This window comes from Leopardus geoffroyi, chromosome D2 (genome assembly GCF_018350155.1).
Source record: "Leopardus geoffroyi isolate Oge1 chromosome D2, O.geoffroyi_Oge1_pat1.0, whole genome shotgun sequence".
Lineage (NCBI taxonomy): Eukaryota > Metazoa > Chordata > Mammalia > Carnivora > Felidae > Leopardus > Leopardus geoffroyi.
The window spans coordinates 80,227,498-80,254,372 of NC_059334.1; positions in this window are offsets into that span (position 1 = coordinate 80,227,498).

Genomic DNA, 26,875 nt, shown 5'->3' on the forward strand with positions numbered 1-26,875 from the left:
CCCCCACCTCCCCGCCCCCGACGCCCTGCACAGCGGGTCGCCCTCACCCTTCTTCCCAGCACTGCCTTCGAGCAGCCCGTCACCTCGACCGCCCGCCGTGGCTTCCTCCAGCTGCTGCTCTGTTGCTCCTGCCTCCTCTCTTTCCTCCCCCAACCCCCCGGCCCCCCACAGCCATGTTTGTAATCACGTGGCTTTTCTGCCCACAATCCTTTGAAGACTTCCCACTGCCACCAGGATAAAGCTCCCTTCCCTTAGCAGAAGAGCAGGGTCACCCTGTTCGATTGTTCTGGTTGTGCACTGCACAGGTTTAGGGGTGCTCCGAGAATGGTGCAGTACACAACCCACACAACTGTTCCCTGTGGTCTCGAGTCTAACAATGAAGGTCTTCGGCCCCCAGATCTCTCTGGCCTCCCTGTGCCCATCTGTGACAGGGACCTTCTGTCTAACCACCTAGAATCCCCAACCGTGAGATTGTGTGCCTCCAGGCCCTTCCGTGCTCTGTTCCTTCTGCCCAGAACCTCTCTCGGCCCCTCTTCACCCACGTATTTCCCATTCGCCCTCCAAAGCTCAGTTCGGCATCGCATCCTCCAGAAGACGGCCTCTGTCCTCTGTCCTCCGCCTTCAGTCCTCTGTGCTCCCCGGGCCACCGGGCACTGCTGCTGTTCCCCTCATACTCAGATCGAAGCACAGACTGCCCTGCGTGGCGACCATCCTGTGAGCTCCCTGAGGACAGCGTCGGGTCAGGAGATGTGAGGTTAGGTTTGGGCTGGCCCCGGCGGAGCCAGAAGTGGAGTCACGGATGGTCCTACCTCAGCCGGGAGAAGGGCCAGAGGGAAAATGAGACCAGGTAGAGGGCCCTGCGACATTAAAGCCAGTGTCGCCACTGGGAACTTGGAGAAAAGACAGCAGAGATCATTGTTGAAAATACTCACTGTGCCCACCCCCTCCCTGCCACACCTCTCCTGTCCACCCAAGCCTTTACGGCCACTATCCCCCGCCCACCTCGGGGCTGGCAAGACACCTGCTAATTCAGCCTGGTGACAGTGTTCTGGGAGGGGCCAGAGGTGGCAAGAATAATAGGGGCAGGTCAATGCAAGCAGCACCACTATCAGTGGGCGATGGGACAGGCCTAGGGTGCGACCCAGTGAGGTCCTCATATTATATGACAGTACTAACGGGACCCAAAGAACCAAGGGTACGTATGCAATTTAATCCCCCTGAAATGTGATACAAAACCCCTCTCAGCTGGAGACACAATACCCCCTCCTAAGACCACAGGGCGCTTGGCCCACATGCCCTGGTGATGAGCATCTCGGGGAGAGCGTCTTTGCTTACCTTGAGAGATAATAAAACTGCGTAATCACGGAGATGAAAATGCAGTCACAGAGATCAACCGAGAGCCACCAGAATCCCGGATTCTGCTGGAATGATTAAAATTCTCCAGATGGGCCTTTGATACAAAAGTTCAGATAATTGGGTTCTCTCTAAAGGGAGAGCGCTTTCTTTCTGGGGCCACACAGCAAACACCTACTTGAGCGTTCAGGCCAGGAAGGCTCTGCGGGGCAAGTGATAGCAGCCTGGGGGGTGGAGGGCGGGCCGCGTGCCGAGGACAGTTTCGCCAAGATGGTCGCAAAACCTCTTCTTTACGGAACCAAGGGCCTCGTTTCATTTTACCTTGTTGTGCTTTGTTTTTCGATGAAGGCGATGAGTGAAGAGCTCTCGGTCCTAGACTAGGTTTCTAAACCTTGGGCTTTTTTCTTTTTTTCTCTCAATGAGAAACGGATCATAATGGAGGCATTTTGTGATGTACATTAAACGCAGACACATCCAGAGAAAACACATGAAAAGGCAGACATAACACAAATCTGTGCATCAGTGTTCACATGCATATGCATTAGCTCATGGTACCTTAAAATAAGCCAGTTTTGGTCTTTCATTATGCAGGAAAGGGAGTATTTTCCAAACACTTTCTCAATTAAGGGGAAATGGCTCTGGCACAGTTCTTCCCCGACAGTCCTCACTCCAGTCCCATTCCTTCCTTCCTGCTCATTGTCCTTTCTGCAGCATTGACGAGTTCTTCCCTTTGAGTATTCTGTTACTCACCAGTTAGAAGGGGGGGGGGGGGAATCATTTCAATAGGCCACAAATAAGCAGAAGGATATACTAATTAAACGTAAGAGATTTGGAGCTAGAAAAGCCAGGTACAACGGGCCCCCGGGTGGCTCCGTCGGTTGAGCGTCCCACTCTTGATTTTGGCTCAGGTCATCATCCTGGGGTTGTAGGATCGAGCCCCGCGCTGGGCTCCATGAGAAAGAAAGAGAAAGGAAGAAAGGAAGAAAGAAAGAAAGAAAGAAGAGAGGAAGGAAGGAAGGAAGGAAGGAAGGAAGGAAGGAAGGAAGGAGCTAGGTACAGGTGTCTCAGCCAGTAACTGCTTGTAGGTGAGCACCTCTCCAGCCTCTGCGTCCCCATCTATCCATGGAGAGCAGGGAGATAAGGTTTGCATGAGATGATGCTGGGGGGGGGGGGGGTGAGGAGTGCCTACTCAAGCGTGAGCTGTATTATCACATTTCACAAATTGCACACACACAGCGCACCGTTAGCCCAGCTTCTTGGGCTGGAAAGGGTCTCGGAGACCCTCTAGTGCGATCATCCCCTTACAGGGGAGGCTGATGCGGGTGGGCAGGAGCAGGGGGCTCACTGGCGCCAGGCGGCGGGGAGGTGGAAGCTAGTCCTTCCTGGTACCTAAGATGTGCTGCGGCCCACGCTCGGCACCGTGGCTGCCACCTAGGTCCCCGCAGCCTGGTCCCTATTTGCCTGCCCGCCGGGCTGACGTGGCCCCTGGCAACGCTCCGCGCTCTGGGCGAATGGCATGGGCCCGAGCTTGCTTAGCTGTGTTCCTGGCCATCAGGCCCTAGAAGGCATCCATCCCCCTGGCCCCCCATCTGGGACACCAGAGCAAGAAACAGACCACCGCCGCCAAAAGGACAACTGATCCTGAAAACACAGGTTGGATTACGGACTCCAAGAACAAGAGAAAAGTCAGGCTTTGGGAAGGACCCGAAGCAGAAGAAGCCATGCCCTTGGAGACCCAGGACATCTCCGATCTCCTGGGCGCATCAGTGCCATTGTCTCCCGGGTGCCTCATCGCATCCTCCCGCAACCCAGGGTGGAGCCAACCCAGGGCTTGGCTCCGTTTCACGTTCAGAAACAGAGGCACAGAGCAGGTACCGGCCTGCCCAAGCTCAACCCGGCCGATCCGCCAGGCAGCTGGGATCTGAACCAAGCCATCTGGGGGCTCTGTCACTCTGATTGGGCCAAGCAGGTCAGGGCTTCCCAGCCCCAAGCAGTCAGCACGGCCTGGAGGCAAGAAGACATTGGCATCTAAGGGCAGGAGAGGCTTCCACCAGAGCTAAGAGCCAACGTGGAAGAGACCCAACGTGATCCACTCCAGTGTCACCTTTGAGTTCCAGCAGTGAACTCAACCCTCTTCCCGGCCCGGAGCCGCCGTCTTGCCCACTCTTAGGGCGGTGCCTGGAACAGAGCCAGAGCCCCCCCTCCCTCCCCCCATCTCTCCTGGAGCCCTGAGTCTTACGAGAGGGCTTCCTCAGTGGTCTCCTCATCCCAGACAGAGACACCCAGAGGCCTGAGAGCGTCACAGCATCTCCAAGTCCCCGGAGACCGTGCAAGCCTGCACGCAGGGGCCACACAGCACACAAATGAACGGAGGAATGAACGGCGTCCCCCGGTCTCTTCCTGCCCCACGTGCACGCTTGGTTTCTCTCCACTCAAGCTCCAGCTTGGAAAGGGCACAGTTCGAGACCGGACAAAGAGGGGGCAGCAGGCAAGCTTGCTGTTCTGGGAGAGTCGGACCCCAAACCTGAGTACCCGGCCCCAGGTATAGAAGGGGGAAGAGGGGAGCCCCCAACAATCTCCTTCCGGAATGGCTTTGGGCAATTAGTTTCTTTGCCCGTCTCTCAGGGTCTGGCCCTACCAAGCAAGCCCCATCCAAAGCACAGGGTGCCCCCGCCTGCCCCCCTGCTGACCATGGACCCTTTTTCTCTGAGAGTCAGGTGCTCCCAGAGCCTCTCAGCCTGGCCCCACTCCGCAGAAAGCAGGGGGACCCCCCCCCCCCACCCACACACACCCCCTTCCCAGGCTCCTGTCTGCCAGCCTTCAGCTCCTTCCCTGCCCTGGGGATGTCGAATGAGGTTAGCTGCCTTTCAAAGGCACGGAAATTCTTTGTTCTTTTGTTCTGTTTTGTTTTGAAATGAAGCAAACCAGATGGAAAAGAGAAAACTCAAAAGAAATATTTTAAGAATAACAGCTTTTATCTGGGGGGGGGTGTTAAAAAATGCTCATTAAAAAAAAAAATGCAAGCCATAGAAAAAGGACCAAAAGATGTCTGTAAAATTAAGGGAGAAAAAGAGTGTAAAAACGGTGGGAACTTGGGATTATAATATTTTGAGGGCACCGTGTGTCCGAGTTGGGCTTTCTGCTGTGAAAGATGAGGGGCCCCCCCGCTCGCCCCCCCTTCCCTTCCAGTTTGATTTGCTGGCACCATGATTTACGCCTGTCAGCGCCCTAACACCTATGTTCTATTCGTGCTGTGATTCCAAGAAGGGTAGGCTCTTCATTCCCGAACAGAATAGAGTCTATACTCACCACCAACCGCTTTAGGACCCTGGCTGGTTTCTGAGAGCTGTGGTTTGATTTCTCGGGGTTCTGTTCGGAACTGTTCGCCACCTCTGTATCCCAGGGACTGCGGGGTCACATTTCCCTTCCCTGCAGGCTCCGCAGACCTTGGCCACAATCCTCAGCCACTGGAATGCCGTGGGGGGTGTGGGGGGGGGGAGGGTTGGTGCCTTGTTTCAGTTTGTTTGGCTTTGTTCTTCATAGGATTCTGCCTCTGTCCTGGTGTTCAGTGGCTAAACGTGGTTCTGTCTCAGCATTAATCCCTCTGTGCCTTTTTTTTTCTGGGACACAGGATACTTTGTTGGATTCAAGATGCAAGTCCTTCCGGGGCGCCTGAGTGGCTCAGTGGGTTAAGCGTCCAGCTTCGGCTCAGGTCACGATCTCGCGGTCCATGGGCTCAAGTTTCATTCTTGTCTTCCCTCAAACGTCTTCTCTGTTCCGTCCGTTCTGGCCTCCTCTTTGGAAGCACCCTCTCATCGTTTGCTTCCGTGTGAATCATCTCCACAATCACGTTTGCCTCTCTGTTGGTGCAAGTTTGTTTTGCACGATTTGGTCAGACTCGTGTTGATAGGTTTTTGCTTTTTTGCATGTGATTTTTGTCCCTGCAACGTTTTATTTTTCTTCTTCACCGTTTCCCCATTGCTGCCAGCTCGCTTTTTGTGTTTTTCTGCTGTCCCAGAGCCTCGTGCTGGAAACATCCACAGACCTCAGCGGAGCCCCCTTCTTCAAGACCCCTGCGTCTGTGGTTTCTGCGGGATCGCGGGCAACTCGTTTGATCTTTTCCTTTCCTTCGGCGAGCAAGCCCGCCTTAGAAGCGGCCTGCTGTTCATCTGACTTCTACTTCCATTCCTTTCCTCCTCGCTTTTTCTTCCTGCTGAAACTGCACATAGGTCTTAGGCTGGTTCCTTTCTGTCTGCCGCTCGGCTCGATGGGCTCAGCTCTCCGCTGTAAATAGTGTGGACAGGAGCAAGTGAAGTGAATCATCTAATCGAGTCAGGAGTCAGACCCTTTCCCGGGGCCATGACTCACCCCCAGGTCCCGTGCTTGGGAAGTGTGGAGTCATCACTGCCTGGCTCCCAGCAGTGTCCCTGAGTGGGGAAGATGGTCACAGAGCCCGTGGTGGCCTCCTGTCCCAGCTCCATCTCCTGGGCCCATGACCGTGCTGTCGCTGAGGTAGGACAGCATGGGAGATGTGTCTGGGAGGAAGCGTGTTAAAAGCAGGGCGTGGGGTGCAGGAGCGCTCGGAGTTCTGTTTTGGCTTCAGCAGGCTTACCCTTCACCCAGATGAAGACATCGCATTGACAGATGCATTTACGAATTATTTCTTTGACAATTTGCTCCTCTCCGCTATCTTTGTGCCCTCTTTCTGGCATTCTTCTGCAGATATTAGACTTTCTAACTTGATCTTCTGATTTTCTACCTCGTCTCTCCTGTTTTCCCTTTTTCTTTCTCTCCCCAATTTCTTCTGACTCATCTAGGGTTTTGTAAATAGATGCTATCGTATTTCCAGTCTCTGAGAGTTCTCCTTGGAGCTCTGCTCTGGCACATGCAGAGAGGCAAGAGCTGGCCTGGCCTCCCCACTCTCCCTTCCCATCCCTGCTTACCCTGGACCATCCCTCATGCATACAAATGGTCACCGCCCCCAGATCCTCACAGTCTGCGCTCTGTCCCTCACCCTGCAAATAGCCCCCCTTGGCCTTGGCCATGTTGTGGGCCTAGAAGTACTCACCCAATAGCATGGTCCATCCGGGGGCGTAGGACCAAAGAAGGAAGCCAGCCCAGCCCCAGAAGGACTTTGCAGCCATTTCGACAGAGACTTTTAAGAGACTTCTTTCCGTGAACTGAAGCATCGTCCAGAAAGAAGGGGGCGCGGTCTCCAGGTGGGCATGTCAACTTGACTTTTGGACTCTTTGACCCTCTGGGAATGGGCATGGCCAGAAGAAGTCCAGAGAAAGAGAGGTAACAAGCCTCGGAGAGTGGGCCAGCTCTCGGCATCTTAGGAGACCTTCTGATCTCACTTGTGTCTAGGGCAAAGGACAGAAAACTCTTCCCCATCCCAAGCCTGGCTCAAAGAAACAAACTTTCGGAAAGATTTTGCACGTTCTGATCTTTTTAAAAAATGTTTACTTATTTTGAAGAGACAGAGAGAGAGTGTGCATGTCGGGGAGGGGCAGGGAGAGAGGGACAGAGAGAGAATCCCAAGCAAGCTCCACCCTCAATGTAGAGCCCAACTCAGGGCTTGACCTCATGAACCATGAGATCCTGACCTGAGCTGAAACCAAGAGCGGGACACTTAGCCAACTGAGCCACCCGGGTGCCCCTGTTCGTTCTAATCTTATAGTATCACCCAACTCCCTCCCAATTTGTCCCCACCTTCCAACACCAGAGTAACGCACATCTTCCGAGAGACAAAACCAAGGAGGCAGGAGGGAAGTTTGGGGGTTTGCCTGTTACGTGAACCCAGCGTGCTCTACGGCACAACCCGTTAGGGCTTGGTCCCCCACGGTCCACACGCTTCTGTCTTCTTGATGTCTAATGTCCCTACGTCCAACTTCCAAGCTACGCTGACATATATTCTAGCCAGGGAGAAAGTCGGTGGTCCAATCCGTGGTCCTCAGCCTTCAGGATTTCAGGAATCTGAAATTACTCTTAACGTGAAGTTCAATCGGGGACTGATACTGGGTCGCCAGCTTAAGACAAACAAACAGAACAAAGCAGAGGAATTACAACCACATTCTTTCACCACAATCCCATTAAAGAATGCCCATCACACAGCCACAAGGACGGGCACAGCGCACTCCCAGCATCGAGGCTATTCCTGTAAGTTGAACGAACTTAGCTTTATGAAAAACTCATTACCTTTTCTTTATTTTTCACACCTTGCCTTGGAGCAGGGAACGCACGGCTCTTCCTTCATTTTCTCTGCGGAGACCACTGTTTGGAAATGACTTCTCTAAAGCAAGTAAGAGGAGAAAATTAAGAAGCCATTATGTTAACGCAGGGTCATGCCAGTTCCCAGATTCCTGGGGCAGTGACAGGAGCGGAGAGAAAAGAGAAGAGAATGCGGTCTGGAAGGTCGGCCCGTGGCAGTGGCTTGTCCCACTTCTGTTTAAATATCCGGCCTCCACGGACTCGGACTGGCCCGTGGTCCCAGCAGTGCTGCTCCCACACCTGTTGCCAAGTTCATCTCTGCCAGGTAGAATCTAGACTGTAAGCTCTTTGCAAACACAAGCTTTGCTTGGTTTTCTTCTTGTCTCCAAGGCCAGGACTAGGGTGGACTTTGTCCCTCATCTTAATACCCCCCAACTTGGGGCACCCGCTTCTTCCTGCCCTCCAGGCACCTGCTCACTCGGCCTCCTCGTCTCTCCCCATGCCTACAGTGCCCTCCCTTCTGCCTTCCCATAATGCTTTGGAGCCCGGCCCGGGTCCCCTCCCCTCCCACGGGAGCCCCCCTGTCCCCTCAGCCAGCCCCCCCTTCCTTCTCGGCTACCTCCAGCCGTTCTCGAATGCACCACAGGTGTGGCCACTATGCTAGTGAAGTCACACGCTGCCATGGATGTGGCACTTTGCTTCATCTAGAAGAGTAAAATGCCCCCGGGGTTTACGGGGGCCTGGGCTCCGCTCCCTCCCTGAGAACTGGAGCAGGGCTGGGCACGATCGAGCTCTCAGACCAGAGCAAGAGACCGGGAACCTCAGAAGAGGTCAAAGCTCGGCTTCCTGGGTGTGGCGGGGCCCCCAGCTGTCCCACCTTACCCTGCCGGGAGGTGGCTCTGGACTGGGGAGACCCTGCAGGCTCTCTGGGCACACCCCGAGCTCTGCGGTTGCTGTGCTGGCCAATGACCGTGCCTATAAATACGACAGTCCAGGGACTATCTTAAGGTTTTAGGAACCTCTTTGTAAAACAGATTAAGAGATTCAGTGTGAAACTCTTCTCCTTTTTTCAAGTTCCCCCTTCCCCTCCCATCAGTCACACCACCCCTGGCTCCAGTTGCCTTCGCTCTGTGTTTTGTAAGTTAAAATAAAAGCTTCTTTTTCAGAAACAGATGGAATGAGCTTCCCTCCCCTTCCCCTCCAGTGTTACTACTGGATCGGGTTACCAATCCCATTTTTCCTGGCACACGGGCATCAAGGAGGCTGTCTAAATGGGGTGTCTTTCCCTCCCCAAAAGATAAGCTGTTCCAATGAGGACGTGATGGGGTGGCTAACCGGCCTTGCTCGTCCAGAACATTCCCAGCCTCAGCACTGGAGCCTCAGTCCTGAGCAAAACCACACGGCTGGTATTAGAAGGAGGGCTTGCTGCAGAATCGTCGAACGTTCCAGCTCTGGAGGCGAGGATTTCCAGATGATATGGAACGGCAAAATCCTCATTTCAAAGGAAAACTTCTTGGAAGCGCTGTGCAGGCAGGAGCCTGCAGCCCGAGGCACCTTCACTCGGTGCTCCTGGAATAAGGCGCCAGCCTGGGACTTCCGGTCTTCTCTGCCATCTTCCAGCCCCACCCAACCCCAAGAGGATGGGGGTCCCTCGTCACCCCAAAGCATAGCCCTGGGAGAGAGTCTGCAGTGCCCGTGATGAACGATAGCAGCTGAGAAGTGGCAGCCCCAGGACGGAAACGCCTTCCCAAGATCACACGTCTGGGGCAATAGGACTCAGGCTAGAACCCTTCTTCCTTAATTTCCAGAAGAGGCACCGAGATGCACCAGCCCACACTCCCTGGCAGTGCTCCCAGCGCCCTTCACACATTTGCCTTCTAAACTTGGAACAAACCCACGTGCTCCAAACCCAGTCTCAGAAACACCACCACCTAAAATCCTCACACGCACGCACACACACGCACACACACGCACACACACAAATGCATGCATGAGCACCACCTGGGCCATGGCTATTTAAGGGAGGCTGGCCGCCCCCAGTCAGGCACCCTGGGGGCGCCCGGGTGGCTCAGTCGGTTGAGCGTCCGACTCCGGCTCAGGTCATGATCTCACGGTTGACGAGTTCGAGCCCCGCGTCGAGCTCTGTGCTGAGAGCTCAGAGCCTGGAGCCTGCTGCGGATTCTGGGTCTCCCTCTCTCTCTCTGCCCCTCCCCCGCTCATGCTCCGTCTCTCTCTCTGTCGCAAAAGTAAAAAACATTTAAAAAAATTCAATAAAAATAAATAAATCAAAAATCAGGCACTCTGACCTTCCACGGCTTGGTGTGGACAGAAGGAAATGCAGTGTGGAGGGGTGTGGTTTGCGGTCTACGCCGGCCCCTCCACGCACTGCATCGACTGGCTTCGAAAGGCCTGGGTATTTACCAGCCACTGCTCACAGCTGGTGTCCAAACCCCACCTCCTCACTGCACAGAGCCTCCGGGTCGCGGTGAGTCTGTTCTCCCCCTGCTAGAAACCTCCACCCTCAGAAACTTGGGCGCCACTCCCCAGCCAGACCTGCAGACCCTCCGTGATGGGAAATGACCTGACTCATTTTGGGAGGAAGGGGCAGGTCTGCCCATCTCCGTCCTTCATTAGGCTGGAGGGGCCCTGGGCGGGGGGGGAGAGGGGTGAGGACACCCTCAAGCTGCGAGCCACAGCTGCCCCCCACCCCCATCCGGGGCCAGAACAGGCTTTCCTGGAGTCGTGCGCCCAGGGCTGAGAACCTTCTCAGTGCCTGAACCACCTGCCTGGGCGCCCCCTCCCCATCTCCACCCGCCGGGGTTGGAGGAGGCTGATGGTGGGTCATTGTGCAAAGTGCTTAGCGGTAAAGAGATACACTGAGGCACGTTTGTTTGAGCATACGTTGATTTGAGCCCAGAGGTTCGGAACACTCCACCAACAGGAGCTGGAGGAGAGGTTTTTGTAGAGAAGACATCAAAGCAGAACAAGGAAATTTATTTGATTGGCTGTAGCTTAAGTGGTTGCCTTACTGGGGAAAAGCTAGTTGTCTGGGACCCATTGTTCTGAAGTTTCATTTTCTCCAGTCCAGGGCACGGACTTGGGCTTCGGTTCGGGTTGACTTACGTGGGCTACCAAGGCATCAGAGCCACCTAGTGTAACGGCCTCCTTGTTTCATTACTGTAACGCTAGTGACATGGCCCATTCATTCCTCCAACCAAACCGGCAGGACCTGTGTGCGTGGGTCGTCGTAAAGTAACTGTCGGCTCCTCTTGAAGCTTTCCTGCTAGCAAAGGCTCTCGGATATTCCCATGTTATCCTTATAACACTGTGAAACTAGCTGCAGCATCACCCCCCCCTTCCGTGTGCAGATGGGGAAACTGAGGCTCTGATCTGCCCAGGACCCGTGGCCCATCCGTGAGTGCTGCTTTCCTGGCCCCCCTCCTGCACGAGCCACAGCCTGGCCCCTCCCCGCTCCGATCTGAGGGCAGCCTCTGGGACGGCAGAGCCCCCATCTCACCCGTCACCCCAGGGACGTCAGGGGCGCTGGGGTCCCCACTTGATGAATGACTGAAGCAGGAAAGGAAGAGCTCTGTGTCTCCTCCCCTTGTCCCACACCCGCCATCAAACAGTGGCGCGGCTTTCCAAGAAGCCTCAAGATCCTGCTGGGGCCCCCTGAGCTCATGGATCATTCTAGTGCTTTACCACTCGCAGGGAGATCAGTGCTAGAGATGCAGGCTGAGCCAGCCACGACGACGTAGAAGAAAGCCCTGGGGACCGAGGAAGGGGCTCAGGAGGCCTGGGCTGGAGCCCCCGCTCTGCCAGGGGCTGATGACCCAGGGCAAGTCACTTCCCCGCAGTCAGGCCTGTTTCCTCCTTGTTTATGAAGGAACCAGACCAACTCACCCCAGCTCTATGTGCCTGGCCTTCTTTCTAGAATTAATATTTCGACGGAGTCAGAGGAAACCTGGCAAAACAAAGATGATGAGCACGAAAGGTTTCATTTTGGAATTCGCACAACGCACACACCTTCTATTAAAATACGGACGGACGCAGAAGGAGCCAACACAAGCTGCTGAAGCAGAGAAGGAACAGGACTGCGTCCAGTGGACTTTGTCGGAAAGAATGGCCTGCCTGGGATGGGGTGGGGGGTGGGGGGCCCGCTGGTGACCTCGGGAGCAAACTCTGGGCTGAGGTTAAGCCGGATAAAGGAGCCTCGTGCAGGGTCCAGTCTCCTGTGCTGTGACCCGCAGGGAGGACATGGGCCCCTGGGCACTGCTGTGTCCTCTGTCCCCTCCGAGCCCCCGCCTCCTCTGGCCACACAAAGCCCCGGCTGAGCGCCTGCTGCCCGTGCCCAGGCCGCCAGGGAGGGGCGTGGAGAAGCAGTCTTGTGTCTCTCTGGGGGCTTCTGGAATGATCCCAGACCCATATATAAATGCAGGGTTTCCTTACTTTTCAGGGCTGGTGCTGAAACTCAACCTCTAAGCGTTTAAAAGAAAGAGCAGGAAAACTCGATCCCTTTCCTTCCACGGCACACTGGGGCCGGGGCTTGGCGGGGTCACGTCTCTTTCAGAGAAAATCCCACACCGGCACCACGCACACTGGACGCAGCAGCCGAGAGATCCGGGAGGCCGGCCCCGCCCACGGGCTGACAGAGCTCAGACACAAGCAAGTTTCTGGCTGGGGAGTGTCTGCCTCTGCTTTGGCTGCCCGCACCCCACCTCGAGATACTGGGGTCCCCAAAGTCTTCAAGCGTTCCACAGCGTAAGAAAATTGTATATATCGTCTATATCTGTCGTGTATCGTCTATCACGTATCCATCGACCTCAGATTAGAGAACAGACATGCTTCTGAGCTGTTCTCCGATATCAACCCATTTAGTCCCATTTTACAGATGAGAAAACAAATTGTGGAGAGCCAAGGTCACTTTGCACTGAATGGTGGCGCCCAGGCCGGTCTGGAATGCAGACTCCTAACCTCTGTGCCAGGCTGTCTAGGCAGGACAGGGTGGAAATGAAATGGGGGGAGGGGGGGTTGGCGCACAGGCCTGTCATGTGGGCTCAGCAGGCCTAGAGCTGGCTACCAGCCGCTGGCTCGGTGACCAAGGCAGCTCGCGCTGAAAAGGCGGCAGAAGGGAGGAAGGGAGCAGTCCTCTCTCAAGATCTGGGCCTCAAGCCCCCACACCCCCAGCCCCCAGGAGGCAGGTGAGCCAGGACATTCCTGTCGATGGAGGAGGGCAGGGCACGGTAGGAAGGGAGACGGACCTGGCTGAGAACTCCCAGAGATTTTCTCTTTGATGGGGAGTAACTTGGGGCCTGGAGGGAGTCAGGGAGTCAGGCGTCCACGGGCTCTTCGGGGAAGCTGGCGCCTCTCACTGGGAGCCGCCTCCAAGCACATTCCCAGGACCAGCCTGCCCTCTGCTGGGCCCATCGAGGGACCCGAAAATGGAGTCCGCATTCTCACATCGGGGACTCAGAGGCCCTTTTCAGGTCCAAGCTCGTAACCTGGGAGTGACAATTCACGAAAACAATAATAGAGTACCAGGTACCCGTGAATCACCCAAGCTACCCGCGTGTTCGGACTGAGAACTGTCCATTTATACCCTGCAGGTCAGTGAAATGCCTGCTTGAATTACATAAAATGAGCAGCGTATTTTTTCCCAGCTGGGGGCAGGGAGGGGGTGTAGAGGGTCAGCGGGTAAAAGAGCCGGGCTCCAGGCCACCTCATCTCTGCACGCCGGGGGCCATTCAGATCAACGTGGGACATAAGAGTATCGCTCTCTTTCCAGAGTTCTCTCCCCTTGACCGCCTGCCAGTAGGTCCTTAACAAGGGACCTTGTGATACAAGCTGGGGTTCAGGTTCCAGAGGCAGCTTGGAATTCGACCCTCAAGACCAACATGCCTAAAACATTTGACTCAGGGCTTCGCTGAAACCCTCGACATTTAAAAACAGGGGCTGAGGTGCAAACAGCATTGAGAAAAGTGTTTTGTAAACTACCACCTTCAACTGAGATGCCCCCCCCCCCCGTTAATTTCATTGTTATAGTCGGTCTAGATATTTTCAGAGCTTTCCATCAGTTGCCACAGACATGCTCTCGGCTCCCACAGGACACAGATGGAGAATCGGAAGTCCTGTGGGAAAAGATTTGCCTCTTTCCACGACCCAGACTTAATCACCCATAAAATCCCAGCCTCCAGGCAGACTGGCTTCTCATCAGCCGCTTTTACTTGAGTATTTGTGGAAGAAAGTCTGGCGTGGCGCTCCCTCAGCGGGGACCCTGGGCTCTGCTCGTGGGCCACCATCTACGGCAAGAATGAACTTGACCGGACACAACCCGGGCGGCAGGACAGGCAGTCGTGTTCTCCACCTGGACCTAACCTGGGAGTCCAGTGCCCATTCACCTAATAGCAACAAACGGAATCTAGCCGCTGGGGGCCCATGTCAGGGAGGACCCGGCCTCTCTGGGCCCCAGCTATACGTTTTCCCTCCGAGGACTCGGCTCTTCCTCAGGATGAAGGCTCATCTCCCTGCAGGGGACAGAGTCCCCGTGCCCCAGACTCTTGCAGTAGACCAGCATCGTGTGTTCCCATCCACACCTCTCCCCCTAAGCCGTCCCTGTCTGCCGCTCAGGCCAAAGCCTCTCTCCCTCTGCCCCAGTCCAAGCCTCTGGGGTCTCCCTCCCAAACGCATCCCACGTGTGACCTCCCCTACCAGCTGCCTTGTTTCCCCGATCCTAGGACTGCAGTGTTCATACAGAGCCTCACAGCCACGTGTCACCATTTAAGTCTCAGTGAATTAACATAAAGTGACATTGAAAATCCAGCCCCTCCGTCACACCAGCGGGTCTCCCGTGCTCAGTGGCCACAAGGGGCCGGTGGCTGAGCACTGCACAGCACAGGTACAGAGCATTTCCACCATGGCAGCAAGCACTGCCCCAGGACCTACCCCGGAGCAAAAGAGACCAGGATCCCCGCCTGCTCCTGGGTGTCCTGCCCCCATCCCGGTCCCTCTTCCACGTGGCAGGCGGTGGGGGCGGGGGGGGTGGGGTTCCTAAAGCGTAAAGCAGCTCGCATCACACTTTTGCCTAAATCTTCCCATTGCCGATTCCAGTGGCCAGAAAAAAAACTCACGTTCCCTCCGCGGCCAACTGGGACTCAAGTTCACCCAACTTCCAGCAGCAGCATCTACGGAGCACAGACCGTGTGTCAGGCAGGCACTGAGCTGAGATCTTACAACAGGAGGCACCAGGGGGCAAACAGTCAAAACTCCTCACCTCCACGGAGCTCTTGAGAAAGCGATAGTAAGTACGCAAAAGCAACTTAGTAACTAAGTGATAATTGCAGAGAAGATGAAAGCCCCGTGACAAAAAGAAGAGCAGAGGGTCAGGGTGGCTTTCCTGCCAGGTGAGGGGAGTGTCCCAGGCAGGGGCATGCCAGTGCAGCGGGATGATGGAGGTGCGCGCTTGGGCAGCAGCCATGGAGAAGGCAAGGGGTGGTCAGAATCGGGACTTAGTTCAAGGATGTGCCTGCGGAATCCCAGCCAATGGGGCGTGGGTGGGAGAGCAGAGCTGAGAACGGCTCCTGGCCGGGGGCCTGAGCTGTGGGGAGGCCGGAGGTATCGGCCCTTGAGGCAGGGAAGGAGGCGGGCAGCAGGTGCCTGAGGCGGTGAAGGTCAGCGAAGGTCAGGCGTGTGAGGTGCTCGCTAGACGTCAGGCGGCTGGATGTGGCAGTCCAGAACTCTGGAGAGAAGTCTGGCCGGAATGAACTACAGTGATGCCCCCTCCCCTCTCGGCCTCAGCGGGGCCACCCACACCCACGTCCCTTTCCTGCCCTGGCCTCCTGTCCAGGCAGCACTGCACCCAGCCACGCTCTCCCACACTGCCCTGGCTCACGCTTTCCGTGGCCCACGGTAGCCCCAGAAAGGACCTCAACTGGTTGTGTGTTTTCCTGCCTCCTCCAGGAAGTGCCCTGATTTCCTTGAGGACAGACACTCATCTTGCCCGGGGCTACGTTCCCAGCCCTGGAACAGTCCCCAGCCCTGATGGGCACTCAGCGTCTGAACACCGAAGACCCACCCTCCCAGAGGCCTCTTCTGCCCTGCCCCCTGCAGCCACCTGCTGCTTTTCTGCCAACACACTCCGGGGGTGACGTGGGGCCCCACTACCTGGGGACCGGGGATCCAGACGGTCTCTGCTGCTCTAGGGGACCTTCGTGGAAAGGAACATCCTTTCTGCACCTTGCGGGACCCAACCCTGGAGCCTCACTCAGGGTACAAGATATTCACACACACACACACACACACACACACACACAGGGCTTGATTCTTTTCTCCTCCTGCCTCCCCCACCCATTCCTGGCTGAAAGCTTCCGGCCAGGAGCCCAGGAAAGCCTGAAAAACCAGCTCTACCTGACTATGGGTACTTTTAAAATGCACTACAGCGTATTAAGTATTGATTATGAACAATGATTTATGAGAAGCGACCCTGACACTTCTTTTTTAAGCAGTGGGACCAGTGAAACGGGATACAAGGGGAAGGTACAAGCTTGGGAAGTATGTCTTGTCCTGATTGCTGAGCTAATCCTGCAAAGCTCTCAGGCTATCAGGGAAACACTGAAAAATGCTGATAAGCAGCATAGGAGGAACAGAGACACGTATCGACATGTTTGGGGGGGCAGGGGAGTGGGAATGACTTTCCTTTGGGTTCTGAGTTTCAGTGTCCTGGCCTCACTGCAAACCTTTCTCCACCCTGGGCCGGGCAGGGAAGGAGGTAGGGCACACGGGAGTCCCCCGCTCCTCCCCGGGAGCACCCCCTGGGGGAGGCTCGGCTCCAGCTCAGCTCCTCCCCAGGCCCCCAGAGACCTGTACCAGTCTGTTGCTCCCCAGAGCCCTGAGGTCGGTGCCCTGCAGAGGGTGGTCAGGTTAGAAGGCCATGTGCTTCTTGTGTCTTCTCTGCTGGAATAGATGGTCAATCGTTTATGTTCTGTTTTAATATTTTCAATATATGTCCTCCAATTTCCAGCCTAGGAAGCAGGGGAGGAAGAGGGAGCAGTCAAGAGGAAGGAGCCTTCGCCATCCCCCCCAGCCCGCCCACCATTCAGGCACACTGGAGCCACAGTGGCAGTGGGGGAGGGTGGGGGGCGGCTGGACTCGGCAGAGGAACAGAATTCTGGCCCCCCCAGTCTGGCTCGCCGTGCAATGCCAGCCCAGCAGGCCAACTGGGGGGCCATGGGGAGGTTTCCAGAGAGCAGGACAATCATGGCTGAAAAGAGGAAAGTCCTGGGGAACCCAAGACAAGTGGGTCACCGAAGGCCAACACCACCTTCAGACACCCTGAATGTAACTCACCAGAGATTTTGTTTATTTTGTTCTTTCCTTGTGTGACTGTTTCTGGATCTTTTTTTTTTTTTTTTTTTTTTAATTTTTTAAAGGTTGTTTGTTTGCTTGTTTATAGGAATGAGCAGGGAAGGGTCAGAGAGAGAGGGGGACCGAGAATCCAAACCAGGCTCTGTGCCAACAGCAGAGAACCCGACGCAAGGCTCGCACTCACAAACCGTGAGATCATGACCTAAACCCAAGTCTGGTGCTTAACCGACTGAGTCACAGGAGCCCCCCGCCCCTGTTTCTGGGTCTGGACATACTCTCCTGGGGCAGGAATATGCTTTTGATTCTTAGAAACCCAGAATTGCTTATAAATTCCTAATTGGGGGCCAGCGGGGTTCCAGGGTGGCTGCTGGCACCAGGCCTTTGGGCAACTTGACGTGCAAGGTTATTGCAGACGGGGAGGGACCACCGAGGCCCCAGGCCTTCTTACCGGGCTCTGGCAAGTTCCCAACTGTGCTTTTTGCCGTCTTTCACAGACACCGTTGCCCCCTTTTGTTTTCAGCCCCTTGGCCCACGCACTTGGAGAAGTTGACACACCAGGTCCCGGAGCCCGTGTTCCCTAGTCGGGGTTTGTTGCGGCCTGTTCCTTGCTCCTGTCTCCCAGAAGGTCTGCTCCTGGCCATCTGGCTCTGCCTTATCTGGAAGGGAAGTTCCTGCTCATGAAGGAAAACATTTCTGCATATCTTCCTGAATCTTTTGTTAGCCTGAGACCACAGCCCTTGAAGAAGTTACAAGCCAGGGAACTTGCCACCTTTATCCTTCGTTTTGTTTGTAGTCCCAGGTCATCCTGCAGGGATGAGGCAGGCAGGTTCTGCCTTTGGCTATCTGGATGATGTATACGTCCTCTCCTCCCTGAAATAGACCAAATGCAGTGATGGCCCCCTTCCTCATCTTTCCTGTTCCTGTGCTCTGAGACTTTCAGGGCTCCCCACGGTGGGCATAGCATTCTGATTTAAAATATTTATAGTGGGAATGCAAGCTGGTGCAGCCACTCTGGAAAACAGTATGGAGGTTCCTCAAACAACTGAAAACAGAACTACCCTACGACCCAGCAATGGCACTACTAGGCATTGATCCACGGGATACGGGTGTGCTCTTTCGAAGGGACACATGCACCCCCATGTTTATAGCAGCACTATCGATGATAGCCAAAGTTTGGAAAGAGCCCAAATGTCCATCGGTGGATGAATGGATAAAGGAGAAGTGGTATATATATATATAGAGAGAGAGAGAGAGAGAATGGGAGTATTACTCGGCAATCAAAAAGAATGAAATCTTGCCATTTGCAACTACGTGGAGGGAACCAGAGGGTATTATGCTAAGTGAAGTTAGTCAGTCAGAGAAAGACAAAAATCATATGACTTCACTCATATGAGGACTTTAAGAGACAAAACAAATGAACATAAGGGAAGGGAAGCAAAAATAATATAAAAACAGGGAGGGGGACAAAACAGAAGAGACTCTTAAAGATGGAGAACAAACAGAGGGTTACTGGAGAGGGTGTGGGAGAGGGGATGGGCTCACTGGGTCAGGGGCATTAAGGAATCTACTCCTGAAATCATTGTTTCACTATATGCTAACTAATTTGGATGTAAATTTAAAAAAATTAAATTAAAAAAATAAAAATAAAATACATGTAGAATTAAAATCCTTAACAGTAACAGGAAAGGGTGAGAAAATACAACATTCTAAGACCTTAACTTTGTGTGGCAGAAATAAAAATCTTACATTATATTAGATGGTAATAAGCAGAGGATATATATTGTAATATCTAGGACAATTGTGAAAATACAAATCAAAGAATAATTTAGTACCAAGTTTGTACAGGGAAAATAAAATCATCAAGCTATTAACCTAGAAAGAAAACATGAAAACAAAGGTGTGGAAAAGCAACATAAATTAGGTGCAACAAATACAAAATAAATAGTAAAATTGTAGTTAAAAAATTCCCAATATATTAATAATTACGGTAAATGTGAATGGACTAGGGGCGCCTGGGTGGCTCAGTCGGTTGAGCGTCCGACTTCAGCTCAGGCCATGATCTCTCGGTTCGTGAGTTCGAGCCCCGCGTCGGGCTCTGTGCTGACAGCGTGGAGCCTGCGTGGGATTCTCTCTCTCCCTCTCTCTCTCTGCTCCTCCCCCTCCTCTATCTCAAAATAAATAAACTTTAAAAAAAAGGAGAAAGAGACAAACCCACAATAATATTAGCAGACATGGGCATAGTCCTCTCAACAGAAATAGGAAAGCGGGAAGATGTCTGAACAGCACAACTAGCTTGACCTAATTAACACGGTCCCAACAACGACAGAATGCACCTCTTCAAGTGCACATTTAATAAGATGAACCATATAGTGAGTCATCAAGCAAGCTCCAACAAGTGGTAAGAGATTTACATCATTCACAGGTAAGTATTCTGATCCCCATGAAATTAACCTAGGAATTAATAACAAAAAGCCAACTAGAAAATTCCCATCTGTGCCCTGCTAACCATCTCTGCGCCCAAATCTACCGTCAAGTTCTTTGCGACTCAGAGGCAAACTTGAAAGAAGGAAAGGGAGCATTTCTTGAGCCAGAAATAAAGTTAGGAACTATGAGCCAGAGGGAACATTGAAGAGCCACCACCACTTAAACCCAGGGAAATGGCAAATGCAAGTATGTGTCCTCAGGGCTCGAGGTTATTTATTTATTTACGAAGATCGAATTGCTTTTCGAGAATCAAGTTGCATTTCATTTGGCATGTAGAGGGGACCTTTTAAGAACCTCCCTGGTTTTCGAAGCTGGTTGGAGAGGAAATACGGCCCTGACATTAAAAAGACAGAGATGAATTCAGGCTTCAGAACAAAGCCAGGACCCTGGCAGACTGGCCCTTCCTTATAAGAGGAATTAGGAAAACCAGAGATAAGTCTCAGGAACAAAGCTTGACTCTGCTCAGAAAAGGTGAAGGTGGAAAAAAAGCTCCCGTTCGAAACCAAAACTCCAGATGGAAAGTTTCAATTTATACTTCCCCAAAAAGCAAGGACATCCCCAACCAAAAAGTTACGGCAAAATTTGATTTCAGAAACGTGACCCCTTGGATCAAGGCCACAGCAGAGACGAGTGCTTTCCTGGAGACACTTTCCACCCCCAGGGCATGTGAGACAAGCCCCCCGCCCCCAGCCCCATAGCAAAAACTGGTAACACTACCTGAAGAAAGACTCAATAATTTTTTTTAAGTCACAAACTACACAAGGAAACAACTCTCGGTGAGGCAAAGTCAGCAGATAAACAAGATTGGAGCCCCCTGCCCCCGCCCCAGTCCTTGCAATAACAGAACAGTTCAAATGAAATTATAAATCATATTTATACTTATGACTTACGTTTTATAATGTGCGAAACTACAAAGTGTATTTAAATCATATATAAATTTAAGTCATTTATAAATCATATTTAAATAACAGAATAGTTCAGCTGAGATCGTAAATCATATTTAAAGTATGCTTAAAACGATCATGTGAAGAAGGAATAAAAACCATATGCAAAGAACAAGATTCCGTGAAAAAATAAGACTTGAAAATGAACCACACTGAAGTCCCCAAACTGAAAGTGATCCCCAAATGTCATTTAAAAACTAAAACCAACAGTTGAGTGAGGACAATGGGGGTTAGACAAGCAGGAAGATTTGATGGACGGGGAGATCAACGTAAGGGTATTTCACAGGGTGCAGTGCAGATGTATTCTGGGGGCAGGTAGAACCTGGGAGGCACAAAGGAAGGGCCAGGCTGGAATCAGGAAGGATTCCACCGAAACGGCAGAGAAGCCAACAATGGGTTTTCCATCTGGGCACTTTCTAGACGTCCTGCCCCGGGCAAGCTCTGGCCCCGGCAATCTGAGCAGACTGTTCTCTGCTCACTTCTCAGAAGAGGCAGGGGTGAGTTCTCTCCTCTGATGCCCAGCCCAGAAGCTCGAATGTTCCAGAAGGAGCAGCCCCCAGCTGGCGAGGGAGAAGTCTGGGAGCTGCCGTGACGTACGAAAGCCCGTGAGCCCGAGGAGCCAGAGAAAAGTGTCTGTCCGCAGATGCTAGTAAACTGAGATCACTTCCTGTGATGGTTAGACTGTGTGTCTTTAAATGTCCTGGCAATGGAGGGCAGAGGGATTTATCTGGGTTATGATCTGCCCTTCAGGACCCTAGCTCAGCCCGGCCCAGCTGTGCCCAGTGTAACCCAGCCGTTCTCAGTACAGCCCAGCATGCTGAGTCCAGCAAATTCCTTGCTGTTGGAAGGACAGCAAGTGGGGAGGAAATGGGGGGAAGGCACAGGAAGAACGCAAAGGCAAAGGGACAGAGGGGAGGTCAGGTCTGCCCTGTTAAACTGGGTCAAGGAGGATGAGTTCCCGTGGACACATGGAGGTCCCAGACCCCTAGGGTGTCTAAACTAAAGCGGGACAGGTGCTCAGTTAGCACAGGGAGGCTCTGGGAGAGGAGGTGGGGGGAGCCCAGCAGCTCCCTGGACCCACCGAGCTCCTCCCTCCCCATCTGGGAAGGGATGGCTCAGGGACAGGGGGAGCAGAGTCTGCCTCCTGGGACCAAGAGGCCACAGAGGCAAGGCTTAAGGAGGTGAGACCTGCAGGCAGGCAGGTCTTTTTTTTTGGGGGGGGGGGGGGCGAGGGAGCATAGAGGAGAGCCCAGCCAGGGGAGGATGCAAGGGAGAAGCCAGAAGGCAGAAGCACAGAGGATGGGCAGGGATGGAGTTCTGTGTGTCTGCGGGCAGAAGCCGCAAGCCCAGGCCCTCCCCATCACCTCCACCCCCACCTCCGAGGCCCACTGGGGTAGGTGATGGCTCCCTCAGGGCCCTCCTTGGCCACCCACAGGCTGCCTCAGGACTGGGTGCTTGGAAGGGTCCCTCGGGGGTGAGGGCTGGGAAGGGGAGGCATCTCAGGTGGGAGGAGCGAGGTGGGGAGGGGCTGGGGAGGACGTGTGTGGACCACTGCCAGGTACAAAGGGTCTCAGCTCAGCCCATTGGGAAGGCGAGTTCTGGAAGTCCCCCATGGAGTGAAGGGAGCACCCGATGGGGAGTCAGCTCTGCGACTGGCCCTCTCCAAGCCTCCCTTTCCCTGCAGACACTTTGGGCGTGATCATGCCTAAAAGTCTGGAGACCAAGAAGCAGGCGGGATGCACCCCTGGGGGCCCCCAAGACCACCCTTTCCTCCCACACCCGGGTGCCTTCAGAACAATGTTCCTAACTGGCTGAATTGAGACCTTGCGCCCTTCCACCCTTGGGCGCCCTGTTATTGGGGTTACTCTTGGTTCCCGGGGGCTCCCTGGCCTAGGCGAGAGGTGAGGGGGAAGACAGCGAGCGTCCCGATGGGTGGTGGACATCCGCCAGGACAGCCCTCCCAAAGGTTGGCTGAGCAAGGCTTCCTCGCTGCAGTGCCCATGCAGGCCACACGGGGGCAGCGCGGGGCTGCATTTCCGTGCCTCCCGCTCCCCAGGGCAGCAATCCCCAGAACCCCAGAAGGTTAGGGAGCGGGTTGCCAGTCCCCACCCTCACCCCTGTCTCCACCTCCTCTCCACGCACTGCCTCTGCAAAACGCCTTAGGACGTTAAGCGCCGTGGGGAAAGCGGCAGGTTTCCAAAAGGCAATAAATCAAAGAGAGGGGCGGATCTGAAAGGGCCCCTGAAATCCTCTAGGCCCCAACGCCTGGTGGGTAGCTAGGGAAAACTGAGGCACAGAGAAGTGAAGTCACTTGCCCAGTATTATCCAGCTCCAAGGCTTCCGGCTCGTTTTTCTCTCCAGGCACCCACTGCCTCCCTCATTCCACTGCTGGCTATCTGGGGATAGGGCTCCCCAGGCTTTGCTGTGGGCCGACTGGTGGGAATGACCATGGAGTCAGCTAGAAAGCCAAGGATGCACTAGTTGGGAGCGTGACTAATATGGGGGAGACCTTCTCATGCAGGTCAAGAAGTGGGAGGGTGGGTCGAATCCAGGAGGCCATCACGGAGGAGGAGGCCACACTTGAACTTGGCCTTGGGGCGGAGTAAGATGCTGATTCAGTTGAAAAGCGGGGAGGGGGCCCCTTGGGGGGGGGGAAGAGTAACAGCTCGGGCAAAGTCAGGGAGGCAGGAAACGATCGAGCATCGGTGAGATACATGCTCTCAGGGGAAGGAGGAGATCAGAGGCCGGCCAGAGAAGTTTGCCCACATCCTGACGTCCACGCGGGCTGCCGAGGTCTCCGTCTTTAGAACTGGGGGCTGGCTTGGGTTTGGAATTTTCCTGAATTCCATTATGTTGAAAGTACAGAAAATGGCAGTTCTCCAGATTATCTCATTTGGAGGTAGGAGTAAACAAATGGTCTCCATGGCAACGGTGAGATGTCTGGCTGCCCCCCTGAGCTCTGGAGGCCAGCCCCAACCGAGGAAGGCGGCCACTCCCCATTCCTGAGTCATGATTCGAACTCGCAGCGCAAGGAGGAGCTGCCGGCCACAGGGGGGCCTCTTCTTAACCTCAGAACTGGCTGCTGGGACAGCCCCGGATTCCCGGGCTCTGAGAAAGCCTCAGACAGAAGTGGGAGGGCCCCGTGGAGTGGGCAGCCCCACCTGCTCCCCCCCTCCCCCCCAGGAAGGCAGGGGCTCTTCCAGAGGCCCAGCGGCATGCCTGGCTTAGCCTCGTCCTGTCCGGGTGGATGCAGGTCACAGAAGGGGATGCAGGGAGGTGGGAGCAGCAGGCCACCGTCATGTCTTGACCAGGGAAGAAATGGGCTAAGCAGGTAATCAGGCTAAGCAGGGTTAAGACGGGCTGGTTGCAGTGACTTGGATGGGCTCAGGCCAGGGGCTGTCCCGGTTGTCTGGCCCCTGGACCTGGGATGACCCATGAAGGAGGTGGTTTGGAGCAGGGGCTTGGATGGGGCTGGCTTGCATATGAAAGGCTCACTCACCAGGGGGTTGTTTGCCCTCTCTAGGAGAAAGCTGGCCCCGGGAGGGCCGAAGGACCCCCGAGAAGTCAAAGCATCATGAAATACAGAAATTAAAACCATGATTAATACAGGGCTGGTGGCGAGGAACGGTCGGGATCGGGGGGGGGGGGGGGGGGGCAGAGGCAGCAGAATGGCGGCTTCTGGGAGGTAGGGAAGAGGAGAGGAGTGAGAGAGTGGCTTGGGAAGGGGTAGGGAGTGACTGTTTAGTCAAGGTGGTCCAAGGATGAGACTCCAAGAGTCTGGAGTCAGGCTCCAAGAGCCTGAAGGAGGCAGTGAAGGGGCGGAGGGAACCGCCTTGCGAGAAGCAGAGCGGGAGGGCAGGGGAGGTGGGTTCCAGGGTTGGTGGGACAGGCGTCAGGGATCAGGTGGGAGCTCAAAGATTTCGTCTACATTGGCTGGCTACTGTGACTGAGGTGGGAGCCAGCGGGGGAGGGGCCCAGTGGGGGGAGGGGCCCAGTGGAGGAGAGACCTAGCAGAGGAGAGGCCCAGCAGGAGAGTGACCCTGATGAGGAGGGGCCCAGTGGTGGAGGGACCCTGAGGGGGAGGGGCCCAGAGGAGGAGGGCCCAGAGGGGGAGGGGCCCAGCGGGGTAGGGCCCAGTAGGGGAGGCCCTAGAGGAGGAAGGGCCCAGCAGGAGAGGGACCCTGAGGGGGAGGGGCCCAGGGGAGGAGGGACCAGAGGGGGAGGGGCTCAGCGGGGTATGGCCCAGAGAGGGAGGGGCCAGAGGGGGAGGGGCCAGAGGGGGAGGACCCCAGCAGGGGAGAGCCCAGCGGGGCAGGGCCCAGTGGGGCAGGGTCAGACCCCAAGGGCTGGGAGGAGGGGGGGTGCTCAGTTAGTGTGGAGATGTGGTGGCCCCACCTGGACACGCACCAGCCGAGGCCTGGGAGCCATCAGCATAGAGGTGGCGGTGTAGACCATGGACTGGGTAACGCAGTCACAGGAGAGGACAGCTAGCTAAGAGGGCTGAGGACAGAGCGTGTCCCCCCCCTCTCCCCCCACCCCCAACATTTCAAGATCAGACAGAAGAGGCGGAGCCAGGAGGGAACTGCTCTGGAGGCCGGGGTCTGGGGTCTGCTCAGTGAGAGCGTCTCAGGAGGAGGGGAGCAGGGCCTGGAGACAGCTGCGGACGATCTTTAGGGATGAACGTCCCCAAGGGATTCGCTAGGGCACACCAACTTGGAACCGCTTTAAGTGAAATGTTAGTCACCCCCCAAAAAAGAATTCCATCCTCTCCTAAGCAGACCTGTATCACCAAAAGATGGTGCTGAATTATTATACGTAAAATCCTGTCAGTAAATATTTATGGCAGTTTGTGTTCTCTGTTAAACAGGAACCTGCGTCATGTCTTCCATTCTACTTCTCGGGCCCGCGATGTCTAACGTATTTATCATCGGCCCCTTTGCACGGGCGAGAAGGTGAAGGAGGCAATCCCGGGTGGGATGACGGCCGTGAGGCCCCAGGCACCCAAGCGCTTGGCCCGCAGGCTCTGGGGGCGCCCTGGCAGGTCTTCGGCATGCTGCCATTGTGCCCACGCCATTTGGGGGAAGCCGGGTCACGAGTTCCAGCTTGGCCTCTGACACACAGGAAATGCAGTGGCCTGGGGAAGGGTGGAGGTCACAGCAGGAAGAGGTCACTGCCCTCAGTTCCTCTCCTAGGTGGCGCCCCTTGGCTGTTGCAGTTCTGCATTGCTGCGGTGACGCGCCCGATCTGTATCTGTCTGCCGCCCGAGGCCCCGGGGCCAGGCGGCAGGGACCGGGCCTGCTGTCCTGGGAACCTATCTCCAGGCATCCAGTCAGCACTCCGTAAAATACTTGGTGGAAGAAGCCAGTGAAGGAATCGGCGAATGAGCCAATTTGCAGCCCCCACCCCAAAGTCTGGCCCAGTGCCTTGTGCAAAGTAGATGTTCTGAAAACATTTGCTAAAAAATTAAGTTTTGACTCTTTGCACACTTTCTAGCTGAAGTGTGTCCCTTGGGGCCTTTGGGACGGTGGGGCGGGGCCTCGGGGTGGGCAGCCCACTTCTCAGGACGCTGCTGGCCCCTGTAGGCAGCCCCCAAGTCCTCCTCATCCTATAGGTGGGAGGCTTGGACGACCGTGCTGCCAGACCCGCTGGGCAGAACAAAGTCGTGTTTATTTCCTTGTGTTTCCCCTAGAAGCTCCACTCACCGTGCAGAGCCCTTGATGGGTGGGTCTGCAGAAGCAAGCCTATGGCCCAAAAGGCCCAGACCCATCCCTGAAGGTCTTCCAAATGGGGGCTGAGGGGGCAGGAAAGGAGTTTGGAGGCTGCAGGGCTCTGTGGGCGGCGGGGGTAGCAGGTGGACGCTGGAGCATCACAGTTAAAGGCATTGACTTTGAAGTTAACAAGTGAAAAATCTGAGTCGCCATTCTCCTGTTTCTGGGGACCGGAGTTGTGTGATCTCAGGCAGGTGTGCAGCCTCTGATCCCGTCTGTACTTTTCTAGACCGTTGTCTTAACTCTGACGCTCACTCATGAGGTTCACAGACGTGTGGATGTGGGAAAGGCCAGTGGTGTCCCCAAGAGGACGAGGTGGCTGCATCTGCAGTGAGGAACCCAGCCCGCCTGGAACTTGAACCCAGCACACCCGGCTCCAGCCCCAGGGCTTGCCCTCCATCCCTTCCATCCCTCTTGGCGGGGCCGTTTGGGGGAGCGCAAGGCAGATCATCCCTTTTGGTGGAAGATGGTGAAGAATGGCTCAAGACTTGGGGGCGGGGAGCTGGACACTTTCCCACCTCGACTTCCTGGGCCCGGCCTTTCTCTGCTCCACTGGGTCCCCGCCGTAATCTCACCGCGTGGCTTGGGAAAACCATGAAACTCGGCGGGGCGGGGGCCAGATTCAGCCTTGAAACAGATCTGCCTGTTTCTAGATCCCACCTTAAAGGGGCCTTTCAGAGCAGGCAGAGCAAGGGTGCAAGCCAGAAAGCCTCATGCCCAGCGGCCTCCCTGCTAGCCCCAAGCTGTGCCGCAAGT